This window comes from Otolemur garnettii, unplaced genomic scaffold, assembly GCF_000181295.1.
Source record: "Otolemur garnettii isolate 467f Iridium unplaced genomic scaffold, OtoGar3 scaffold00115, whole genome shotgun sequence".
NCBI lineage: Eukaryota > Metazoa > Chordata > Mammalia > Primates > Galagidae > Otolemur > Otolemur garnettii.
In genome coordinates this window covers 4,636-17,088 of record NW_003852510.1, presented here as the reverse complement: position 1 = coordinate 17,088, position 12,453 = coordinate 4,636, and the positions used below count along the sequence as shown (strand labels likewise).

Sequence of the window (12,453 nt, the reverse complement as noted above, 5' to 3'; positions counted from 1 at the left end):
AACCAGTGAGAGTCAATTTTTGTTAGAGGAGAAAAGTGTGGGTCCAGTTTCAGTCTTCTACAGGTTGCCAGCCAATTCACCCAGCACCATTTGTTGAATAGGGAATCTTTCCCCCAATTTATATTTTTAATAGGCTTATCAAAAATCAAATGATGATAAGTGTCTGGATTCACCTCTTGGTCTTCATTCTGTTCCATACATCTATCTCTCTATTTTTGTGCCAGTACCACACCATTTTGATCACTATCAATTTATAGTATAGTCTGAAGTCTGGAAGCATGATTTCCTCCTGATTTGTTATTATTTCTGAGTAATGTCTTGGCTATTTGAGTTTTTTTCTGTTTCCATATAAAATGAAGTACTAATTTTTCCAGGTCTTTGAAATATGACAGAGGTGCTTTAATAGCAATCGCATTGAATTTGTAGATTGCTTTTAACAATGTTGATTCTTCCCAGCCATGAGCATGGTGTCTTTTTCCATTTGTTAACATCTTCAGCTATTTCTTTTCTCAGAGTTTCATAGTTCTCTTCATAGAGATCTTTCACATCCTTAGTTAGATACACTCCCATGTATTTCATCTTCGTTGGCACTATTGTAAAGGGAATAAAGTCCTTGACTGTTTTCTCCCCTTGACTATTGTTGGTATATATAAAGGCTACAGATTTGTGAGTGATAATTTTTCATCCTGAGACATTGCTGTATTCCTTGATCACTTCTAGGAGTTTTGTAGTTGATTCCTTGGGGTTTTCAAGATATATAATCATATTGTCTGTGAAGAGTGACAGTTTGATCTCCTCTGGTTCTATTTGGATCCCCTTGATTGCCTTCTCTTGCCTGATTGTGGTGGCTAAGACTTCCATTACAATGTTAAAAAGCAGTGGAGAATCCTTGCCTGGTTCCTGACCTGAGTGAAAATGATTTCAATTTTACTCCATTCAATATGATATTTCCTGTGGGTTTGCTGTAGATGGCCTCTATCATTTTAAGAAATGTTCCTTCTATACCTATTTTTCTTAAGCATTTTGACCAAGAAAGGATGATGGATATTGTCAAAAGCTTTTTCTGCATCTATTGAGAGAATCATATGGTCTTTGTTTTTTAATTTGTTTATGTGATGTATTATATTTATAGATTTACGTATATTGAACCATCTTTGGGACCCTGGGATGAAACCCACCTGATCGTGATGTATAATTTGTTTGATGTGTTGTTGGATTCTGTTTGCTAAGATCTTAGTGAATATTTTTGCATCAATATTCATTAGAGATATTGGTCTATAATTTTCTTTTCTTGTTGGATCTTTTCCTGGTTTGGGTATCAGGGTTATACTTGCTTCATAAGAATGTGTTGGGAAGTATTCCTTCTTTTTCTAATTTTGGAAAAGGTTAAGTAATATAGGTACTAGTTCCTCTTTAAAGGTTTGTTAGAATTCTGATGTGAAGCCATCTGGTCCCGGGCTTTTCTTTTGGGGGAGATTTCTTATAGTTGATGCTATTTCAGAACTTGTTACAGGCTTGTTCAACATTTCCACTTCTTTCTAGGTAAGTCTAGGAGGGTGGCATGTTTCCAAGTATTGATCTATTTCCTTCAGATTTTGATACTTCTGAGAATAGAGTTTTATGTAATATTCATTAAGGATTTGTTGAATTTCTGAGGAATCTGTTGTTATTTGGCCTTTATTATTTCTGATTGATGAAATTAGGAATTTCATTCTTCTAATTCTGGTAAGGTTAGCAAAAGGTTTATCTATTTTATTGACCTTTTCAAAAAATCAACTTTTGATTGGTTGATCTGTTGTATGATTCTTTTGTTTTCAATTTCATTTAGTTCTGCTCTAATTTTAGTTATTTCTTTTCTTCCGCTGAGTTTAGGGTTGGAATCTTCTTTCTTTTCCAGTTGCTTGAGATGTCCCATTAAGTTGTTGACTACCTCTCTTTCCGTTCTCTTGAGGAAGGCTTGCAGTGCTATAAATTTCCTTCTTAGGACTGCCTTTGCAGTATCCTAGAGGTTCTGATAGTTCATGTCTTCATTATCATTTTGTTCCAAAAATTTGGTAATTTCTTTCTTCATCTCATCTATGACCCAGCTATCATTCAGCATGAGGTTATTTAGTTTCCATGTTTTTGTATGTGTATGCAGATTCCTGTTGTTACTGAGTTCAACTTTTATTCCATGTTGGTCTGAGAAAATACAAGGAATGATTTCTATTCTTTTAAATTTGATGAGGTTAGATTTGTGATCTAGGATGTGATCAATTTTGGAGGATGATCCATGGGCTGATGAGACTGTGTATTCAGTTTTATTAGGATGAAATGTTCTGTAGATGTCTGTTAGATGCAAATGTTGAATGGTTAATTTTAAGTCTAAATTTATTTGCTTAGAGTTTCTTATTGGCAGATCTATATAACACTGCCAAAGGAGTGTTAAAATCTCTGACAATTATAGTGCTGGAGGAAATCATGTTGCTCATGTACACTAGTCTCTTTTATAAATTGAGGTGCATTCTGGTTGGGTGCATAAATGTTGATAATTGAAATTTCATCATATTGAATGTTGTCCTTAAGAATTATGAAGTGAGGCTCGGCGCCTATAGCTCAACCGGCTAAGGCGCCAGCCATGTACACCTAAGGTAGTGGGTTCAAATCCCCATCCTGGACCCGCCAAACAACAATGACGGCTGCAACCAAAAAATAGCCGGGCATTGTGGCGGGCGCCTGTGGTCCCAGCTACTTGGGAGGCGGAGGCAGGAGACTCGCTTGAGCCCAGGAGTTGGAGGTTGCTGTGAGCTGTAATGCCACGGCACTCTACCTTGGGGGACAGCTTGAGGCTCTGTCTCAAAAAAAAAAAAAAAAGAATTATGAAGTGACCATCCTTATCTTTCCTTACATTGGTTGGTTTAAAGCCTATTGTATCAGCAAATAAAATTGCGGCACCTGCTTTTTTCTGATTTCCATTTGCCTGAATTACAGATGACCATCCCTTCACCCTGAGTATATGTTTATCTTTTAAGGTAAGGTGAGATTCTTGAATGCAGTAGATATCTGGCCTGAGTTTTTGTATCTAAGCAGCCAACTTGTGCCTCTTTAGAGGACAATTTAAGCCATTCACATTAATTGAGAATATTGATAAGCCTGGTTAAATTTTGGGTATTGAGTTGTTCAAAAGTCCAGTGGACATTTTTAATCATTTCACCACTGTGGAAGTTAGAATTTGATCAAAAGTTTCTGAGTGAGTTTATTTTTCTGGTGGAGGATTGTACTGGTCATTATGGAGGATAGGTCTGAGAATATCCTGGAGAGCTAGTTTAGTTATGGCAAATTTCTTCAACATGTGAATATCATTAAAGTATTTAATTTCTCCATCATAGATGAAACTCAGTTTAGCTGGATACAGGATCCTGGGTTGAAAGTTATTTTGTCTAAGGAGATTAAATGTCGATGACCACCCTCTTCTAGCTTGAAAGGTTTCAGTAGAGAGATCTGCAGTCATTCTAATGTTCTTCACCTTGGAGGTTATGGTTTTCTTATGTTTTGCAGCTTGCAGAATTTTCTTCTTCATATCAACTTTGACGAGGCTAATTATAATGTGTTTATGAGAATTTTTATTTGGGTTGAGTCATGCTGGGGTGTTCTGAAACTGTCAGCTATCTGAATTTCACAATGTCTTGGCATGTCTGGAAAATTCTCTTTGATTATTTCATGAAGTAAAGCATCTGTATCCTTCACAGCAACCTCATCACCTTCAGGTATTCCTATAAGGCAAATATTAGATCTCTTTGAATTATCCCAGAGCTCTCTGAGAGAATGATCCACTTTTTCCCCCCTTTGAGCATTTGGGAGCATTCAAAAGCTTTGGTTTTCAATGTCAGAGATCCTTTCTTCTGCCTGCTCCATTCTTTTACTGAGGAATTCTACTGTATTTCTCAGATCTTTGAGGGCCGCAAGTCCTTGCCTCAATTTGTCAAAATCTTTGTGATTTTGTCTTTGAATTTGTTGAATTCTTTTTTTTTTTTTTTTTTTTGCAGTTTTTGGCCAGGGCTGGGCCTGAACCCACTACCTCCAGCATATGGGCCAGTGCCCTACTCCTTTGAGCCACAGGCGCCTCAATTTGTTGAATTATTGAGACATCACTTGAATTACTCCTTGAAATTCTAATTCCATCCTTACCTCCATTCTGTTGATCTTATTTACGATCCAAATTATGAACTCGATTTCTGACACCTCAGCCATTTGTTTATGAATGGGATCTTGGCTGTGTCTGCCATATCATTCCTAGGGGGAGATGATCTATTCTGGTTATTCATGTTGCTAGACTTTTTCTGCTGATTCTGCCTCATGATTGTTTTTCACCATTGACTAGATGGGCAGGTAAGATGAAATTGATTTGGGAGTTCCTGGGGTTGTGGTTAACCAGCCCATTGTCAAGGATCTGGGACTGATGACTGCAGCTTTTCCCCTATAGCTTTGCAAAGGACCTGTACAGTATTACAGTCTGAGGCTGAGGAAACCTGCTTGGTGTGGTGGGGTTAGGTGGCTCTGTCTTGTATTCAGCTGGTTCTTGCCCGATCCTAGTAGATCAGTGACTCTGGTAAAGTCTTAGCTGTGGAGAAATACAAGCGACTAAGACATCCCACCCCCCATGGACAACAACTGGAAGAGGAAAATCAACCCTTCCTGTTACCACACAACCAGGGTACAACCCGAGAGGGTCCTTGGGTTATTGGCCCAGGTTAGGAGTTCCAAACCAATTAACCCAGTTAGTATGAACTGTCAAGTGGGAGAGTTTGAAGGTCTCCAGCAACTAGATGGTGAAGGTCTACTGGCTGCTCAAATTTGACTTGCTCCGGTGCTCTGTGGAGTCAGAAAGGCCTGCATGGTAGCATAGTTGGATCAGGGGCCTGAGTCTCTTTCTCCACTTTGCTTCTCTTTCACACCCAGTCACTGGTGACCTCACAGGGCTGATGTCGTGCTCCCTCCAATAAGCAGAAGTGCCACAGATTTGTGCCTGTCAGACTCAAAGGAAGGTCAACGCCCCCACAACGTGGCCACTACCTTCTGCTACCAGCCGGGGAAGCTGAGGCCTGCCTGTCTCAGGTACTCAGTAGCCACTGGTGACTGTTCCACTTGGACTAAGTCTAATCCTGAGGGTAATAAGTCAGCAAATGCTTTTCTCCCTTAGACACCACGCCTTTGCCCCTGCCACTCTGTAGCATGAGTATCCCTATAGAATGAGTTCTGGTTTCCTCTGGCAGTCCTCAGAGTTGGGGAGGTGTCTCTCCAAGATTAGACCCTAGTGATAGCGCTCTATTGTTGCTGTATCTTTGTGAGAAGTGACCCTGCACAGCTCCCAGGCGACTGCCACACCCAGGGAGTTCTGGCTGTAGGAGCAGCTCCAGGAACATGGGGCACATGGATCCAACAGCAGGGCGGGGGATGCTGCACACAGTTCTGGCAGTGCCTGGTGCCTGGTGACTTTGTTAAGGAGAGCGCTCGGCTCATGACTCTGGCCAGGCAGAGGTGTGGAGTGGAGGCAGGGAGGGTGTGAGGGGCAGGGCCCGGGAAGTGCGGCTCTAGTAGGCTCTGGCCAGGCAGTGGGTGGGCACTTGGTCTGGCAGGCAAGGGGCACTTCTCTTGAGCCTCCTCCCACAGTCTCTGCAGGGGTTAGGCTTCTGGTTCATCAGGCAAGGGGGTAAGGGTGGACTGGAAGTTCAAAATGGCAAGGAAAACATTAGTTCAATTTTTCTGCTCTCTGGGGAAGTCACTGGTAACCCCACAGGGCTGATGTCAGAGTATTCAGAGTCGCAACAGGGTCCCTCTGGGGAAGTAGACCCCACTTCCTACAGCTCTCATCCGTGGGGTGAGACAAGAGGTGCTCAGTTCACTGCTCACATGTAGAAAACCTACAGGAGCAAATGAAGAGAAAAAGAAAAGAAAAACACAACTTTCTTGGTGGAGGGGACAGACACTTTTCCTTTAGGATGAATTTTATACTTGAAGTTTGCTTTCTTGGAGTGGCAACTTGCCTCAGCAGAGGTGACCTGCAGATATCACTCTTCTCTCTTGGCTCAGCTCCCAGTCTTTAGCTTAACTGGATACTTTCTGGACATTATCCCTCCCCCTGGATGGGAGCTTCTGTTAAAGGCTGGCTCCAATTGGCCATCTTGCCCCTCCATCTCAATGATCAGTTTTTCTCTCCATTTGTCTGCCTCTTTGAGTGTCTGAGAACATTCAAAAGCTTTTTTCTCGGTTTCAGAGATCCTTTCTTCTGTCTGGTCAACTCTATTAGTGAGGGATTCTACTGTGTTTTGGAGCTCCTCAACTAACTTTTTTGTTTCCTTGAGCTCTGCTATCTCTTTTCTCATTATGTCCGTATCTTTGGTGACATGGGGTTGGAATTCATTAATTTCTTGAGACAACTTTAGAACTACTCTTTGGAATTCAATTTCTATCTTTTCTTCCATTCTATTTATCTTATTTGCAGTCCATATTCTGAATTCAATTTCTGACGTTGCTGCCATTTGTCTATGCATGGCATCTTCAGTTGTGTCTCCTTTGTCATTTCTTGGTGGGCTTGATCTACCCTGGTTATTCATGTTGCCAGAGTTCTTCTATTGGGTCCACACTATGTTTATTTTCCACTGTTTGGTTATTAGAACTTGTAGAGTGAGATTGAATTGGGATTCCCAAGTAGTAGAGATAGCCCCTTACCAAAGCTCTAGGCTTTGTAATTGTGGCTTATCTCCTACAACCTTACAAAGGCCCCTTTCAGAGTTTTGGCTGGAGACTGATGACCTACTTGGTATGATAGTGCAGGCTAGCTCTGTTTTGGTATCAGCCAACCTCTACCCTATCCTAAGAAACCACACTATTAGATTTAAATCTCGACTGTGAAGAGATACAAACAGCTGTGGCACCCAGCCCCCACCCTTTAGTTCTTTTTCACTACAGAACTTCAAAGGTCAACCTCAGAATGTCCCTGAGTGGACAGCTCCAGACATGGGCCAACCAAATTGCCTCAGGCAGTGCAAATCTTGTCCAACAGAAAGGGATTCAAGGACAATTGAAAGCAAAGGGATTCAAAGCACAATTGGAGCCAGGGATCCACACTCCCACCTGCCAGACTCAGTCACTATTGTCTGCTTCTCTGCTCACAGGCCCAGCTGGAGCCAGGAGGAATGCCCACACCTACTGGTCTCAGTCCACACACAGCTAGCCTCTGCTTTCAAGACCAATTGGAGTCAGGGGACCACCCCCACCCCCTCCTTGCCAGTCTCAGTCCGTTGCCTGGCAAGCCTCTGTTCACAGGTTCTGTTAGAGTTAGAGCACTGGACCTTGCCCTCTGGTCCATACACAGCTAGCCTCTGCTTGCCAGACCAGTTGGAGTCAGAGGACCACACCCCTACCTGCCAGTCTCAGTCCATTCCCTGGCAAGCCTCTGTTTTCAGGTTCTGTTAGAGTCAGGGCACCACACTCCACCCACAAGTCTCAGTCCTCACCTGGTAAGCCTCTGCTCACCTGCCGTGCTGGAGACAGTGGACCATGCCTTAGCCTTCAGGTCTTGGTTCACACCCAGTAAGCCACTGCTCAAGGGTTCTGTTGGAATCAGGAGACCCATGCCCTTGCTCTCAGATCATAGTCCATGCCTATCAAGTCTCTGCTTGCAGGCCCAGCAGGGGCTTGGGACCAGCCCTCTCTGCCAAACTCAGTCCACATGGGCAATCACTCTCCCACTGTGGGTGCCTTTAGAGCCAGGGGTTCTGTACCCCGGTCCGCCAGACACAGCCCAAACCAAGGATCAACACTACAGTGGCTGGGCATAGACATAACCAGGGGACTGCTCCTCCTCCTGCCAAGTATTCCTTTCTTCCTACACCCTCTTTCTTCCCCATTAGCCACAGATTCTGTCCGGGTGGTTGGTGTTCCACACTATGCCCAGATCTCTCAGGACAAGACCAAACACTCTATGCTCTGTAGGGGGCAGAACTTCAGACCACCATGTGAGGGGAAAGGGTGGACTGGGAGTTTGGACTTGTGGGGAAAAATATCTGTTTAATTTTATGCCTGGTAGGGTGATGTCTAGGTTCATAAGTGGGATCTCCTTGGAGAAAGAGACCTGGAGTTTAGCGGCTTTCTCCAGTGAGGTAAAATAAGAGGTCTTTTGTTCCCTGCTTGTTCGCAGATAGCCTACAGCAAGCTTCCTGCTTTGGGGAGGGGTCTCCTATTCTCCAGTCAATAGGCTTTGTACCTGTAATTTGTTTTCTTGAATGCTCTTCCTTGGAGTTGCAGCTTGCTGAACTTCTTAGTTGGCTCAGCTCCCCATCTTTGGCTTCATAGAGTCCAATTCCTCTGTCCAGTTTTTCTTCCTCTGCTCAGGAACCTCTGACGAGGGTTGCTACCAGTCAGCCATCTTCCCAGAATTCCTCCCAAAATTAGTTTTTAAAAAGATATGCACACACATACACAGAGATAGAGGAAGGATTTTAATCAAGATTTTCTCAAGAAAAATTTAGGAGCTCCATAGAGACAGCGCCAGGGTAAGTGAGAGCCAGACAGGCACTGGGTGACTCTGTGCCTTGCTGAGGAAAAATAACTAAACATGGGCAAAGGAGATCCTAAGAAGCCGAGAGGCAAAATGTCATCATCTGCATTCTTTGTGCAAACTTGTCAGGAGGAGCACAAGAAGAAGCACCCAGATGCTTCATTCAACTTCTCAGAGTTTTGTAAGAAGTGCTCGGAGAGGTAGAAGACCATGGCTGCTAAAGAGAAAGGAAAATTTGAAGATATGGCAAAGGTGGACAAGGCCCGTTATGAAAGAGAAATGAAAACCTATATCTCTCCTAAAGGGGAAACAAAAAAGAAGTTCAAGGATCTCAATGCACACAAGAGGCCTCCTTTGGCCTTTTTCTTGTTCTGTTCTGAGTATCGCCCAAAAATCAAAGGAGAACACGGCCTATCCATTGGTGATATTGCAAAGAAGCTGGGAGAGATGTGGAATAACACTGCTGTGGATGACAAGCAGCCTTAGGAAAAGAAGGCTGCAAAGCTGAAGGAAAAATATGAAAAGGATATTGCTGCATACCGAGCTAAAGGAAAGCCTGATGCAGTGAAAAAGGGAGTTGTCAAGGCTGAGAAAAGCAAGGAAAAGAAGGAAGAGGAGGAAGATGAGGAAGATGAAGAGGATGAAGGGGGAGGAAGATGAGGAAGATGATGATGATGAGGAAGATGATGATGAATAAGTTGGTTCTAGCGTAGTTTTTTTTCTTGTCTATAAGGCATTTAACCCCCATGTACACAACTCACTCCTTTTAAAGAAAAAAATTGAAATGTAAGGCTGTGTAAGATTTGTTTTTAAACTGTACAGTGTCTTTTTTTGTATAGTTAACATACTACGGAATGTGTCTTTAGATAGCCCTGTCCTGGTGATATTTTCAAAAGTCACTAACCTTGCCTGGTACAGTATGGGGGTTGTAAATTGGCATGGAAATTTAAAGCAGGTTCTTGTTGGTGCACAGCACAAATTAATTATATATGGGGATGGTAGTTTTTTCATCTTCAGTTGTCTCTGATGCAGCTTATCCAAAATAATTGTTCTGTTAACTGAATACCACTCTGTAATTGCAAAAAAAAAAAAAAAAAAAAGTTGCAGCTGTTTTGTTGACATTCTGAATGCTTCTTAATAAAAAAAAGAAAAGAAAAATTTAGGAAAAGGAAGAGGAGGAAAGTCTCTTTTGGCAACAGGGAAGATTCCATCTTTTTTTTTCCTTTTTCTTTTTTTCACTTTTACAGTAAGATTAGCACACAGTTTAAGTATGACTTTAGCCCAGCCTTTCTGGCTTTTAGAATCAAGAATTTCAAACTGAGCTGAAACAAAACTGCATAGACTGAAAACATAAAAGCCTTAAGAGACAGGAAAGTGACCTACATGTGCATAGCAACCAGGAATTAGACTGCAGGGATTGGTAGGGATGTTATAAGACTGGAAAGTGCAGGGCGAATGTAAAGATATTCAAATTCAGTTAATGAACGACCACTTTGTTTACCAAACAAAAGGAGACATAGCCAGATGCCTATGTTAACATGGAATAAGCCCTATTCAATCAAGGAAAGAATGCAGGAGATGATGCCATTAGACCTGTAATCAAGTTTCAGTTCCATCTTCTTTTACTTCTCTTTCTTTCATGGAGTAGCCCAACATCTCTGAACTCTGTTTTTCTACCTTAAAAAGAGATCAATAATATCTCTTTTGGAAGGTTATTCAATGAAATCACTTCTTAGCCTTTTGGCTAAGAGCAAGTGCAAAAGACTATTGAAAAAATTAAATGAAGTGAAATTTTCAAAACTACTTTTCTACTTAAAACTTATCAGACTTGCCATCTTCACTTCCCCAATCTTCCTCAACATAAGCTGATTGAAGGAGTGAATAAAATAATCATTCTAAAATGCAGAAAATGGTAAGTTAAATAAAAAACTAAAATATAAATGAGAAAGATAGGAATGCCAAGAGCAAAGAGATAAAAGAGAAATGGGCAAAAAAATCAAGATGTCATCAATGAGATTGGTAAGGGCAATACCACAAGATTTCTTATAGACTATTAGGGAGAAAATTCACCACTTGGTATTTAGAAAGCTAGTGAAAGAAAAAAGGATCATGAATTAAGTTCAGTAAATGCTGACAATAAATAGAGTGACAGATGGAGCATGTAAGTTGCCTTTATTCCCTAATGAAAGTATAGTTTGTAAGAAGTAGGAAGCTTTAATATGTAGTAAGACAAAAAAAAAAAAAAAGAAGAAGAAGAAGAAGAAGAAAATTCTATTCATAAATAAAACAATTAGAAAATTATAGAATCAGGATAGTGATATTAATAGATGGCTGTAGTTTGGATATTTGTCCCTTCTAAATCTCTTGTTGTAATTTGATACCCAGTTTTAGATGTGGGGCCTAGTTCCAGTAAAAGCTGCTTGCTATAAAGAGCCTAGCACCTCCCCACCCTAGTAGCTTATTCTTTGTCAGGTGATCTCTGCATATGCCATCTCCCTTCTGCCTTCCTCTATGAGTGGAAGCAACCTAAAGCCCAGAACCTGATGCTGATACCATGCTTCTTGTACAGCCTGCAGAACTATGAACCAAGTAAACCTCTTACCTTTACAAATTACCCAGCCTCAGATATTCCTTTATAGCAACACAAATGGACTAAGGCCATGAGAGTATTCAGAAAATAAAATATGGGATACTGAGTCTGTGAGGTGATGACACTGAAGAAAAGGCAATTATGTAGGAAGACTGGTGCAAAGATATACAGGATATGCAGAGAGGCTAAGATGGAAGTTTATTACTTTCACAGTACAGAACTCTGGAGATAAGACAGTCCAGAGGTGGTAGGAAGGCTTCTTAATCACCACAGGCCCAAGTTCCTTCCTTTTTTGTGTCCCCTCCTTAGCTCTGCACCTTGGAGTATAGCTTTACTTCATGCCCTTCCTGATATATGAAAACTTAGGCGGCTCTTTTCACATTCACCAAGGGAAGAAAGGGGTAGGAATTCACAGCTGCATTCTGAATCCACTCTTAATATCAATCTTGAGGATTCTGACCAAGGTGAAATCAATATAGTAGTTTGATTTTTGTCTGAAATTATAACCAGTGATCTAGTAAATTGCCATCAGCACTACTGTCACATTAAGTAACTATAATACATTAAAAAGTTACTTGAATTCCACTGAATTAGGCATAAATTGTTGTAAAACAAAAGCAAACCTGTTTTGTTAGACCTGGCAGTGTAAAGAGGCAGCACTGGAAGTGTCTTAATCATCTGGAATGCCAAGTGCCTTCCACAAATTCTTTTTTTATTTTTATTTTTTTTCTCCAGAAATTCTTAATGTAGTAATGCTTTGGAACCCTTTGTTTTGAAATCTTAGACATATACTTTTTCTCATTGGCTCATACAACCTATGATTATCTTTGCTCAGCCAAACTGAACTTCAGCTTTAGCAGGTGAATCTGGCTCAGCAGAAGAGGTGTCTGCAGTTAAAACCACAAGTCCCATAACCCCCAGATATGACATACAAGCTATGTCTCTGAGTCTATATGATAGTGTAAATAATTCAAACCAAACCAATAGATAAGAGACCACTTAGGTGTAGTGCCATAGCAGCCTTTTATAAGTTTAACAACAACCATAGCCTAATCTCAATAAAGCCTGATACTAGTCATAACAATTCATTAGGAAATTTACTGAGAGATACCACTATACCCATGCCTTTATGAGTCCATATAGAGATATAGTATTTATGCAAATTGTATATAGTTAAGAGTAGATTTGGATTGCCTGAGTAACAGCTATCTGACAAACTAAATATGTTGGTGCTCTTGTTTCACAAATCTTTTTGGCACATTCCATGCAGAAGAAATTATGTCCGCATGAAACTAGGCCAGCAATAACTTCATTCTCAAAGCAA

General features: G+C 41.1%; 1 pseudogene; it reads left to right on the top strand.

Moving 5' to 3' along the window:
- The first annotated feature begins 8,593 nt into the window (after window positions 1–8,593).
- Window positions 8,594–9,134, top strand: LOC100955581 (annotated as a pseudogene).
- The last annotated feature ends 3,319 nt before the right edge of the window (window positions 9,135–12,453 follow it).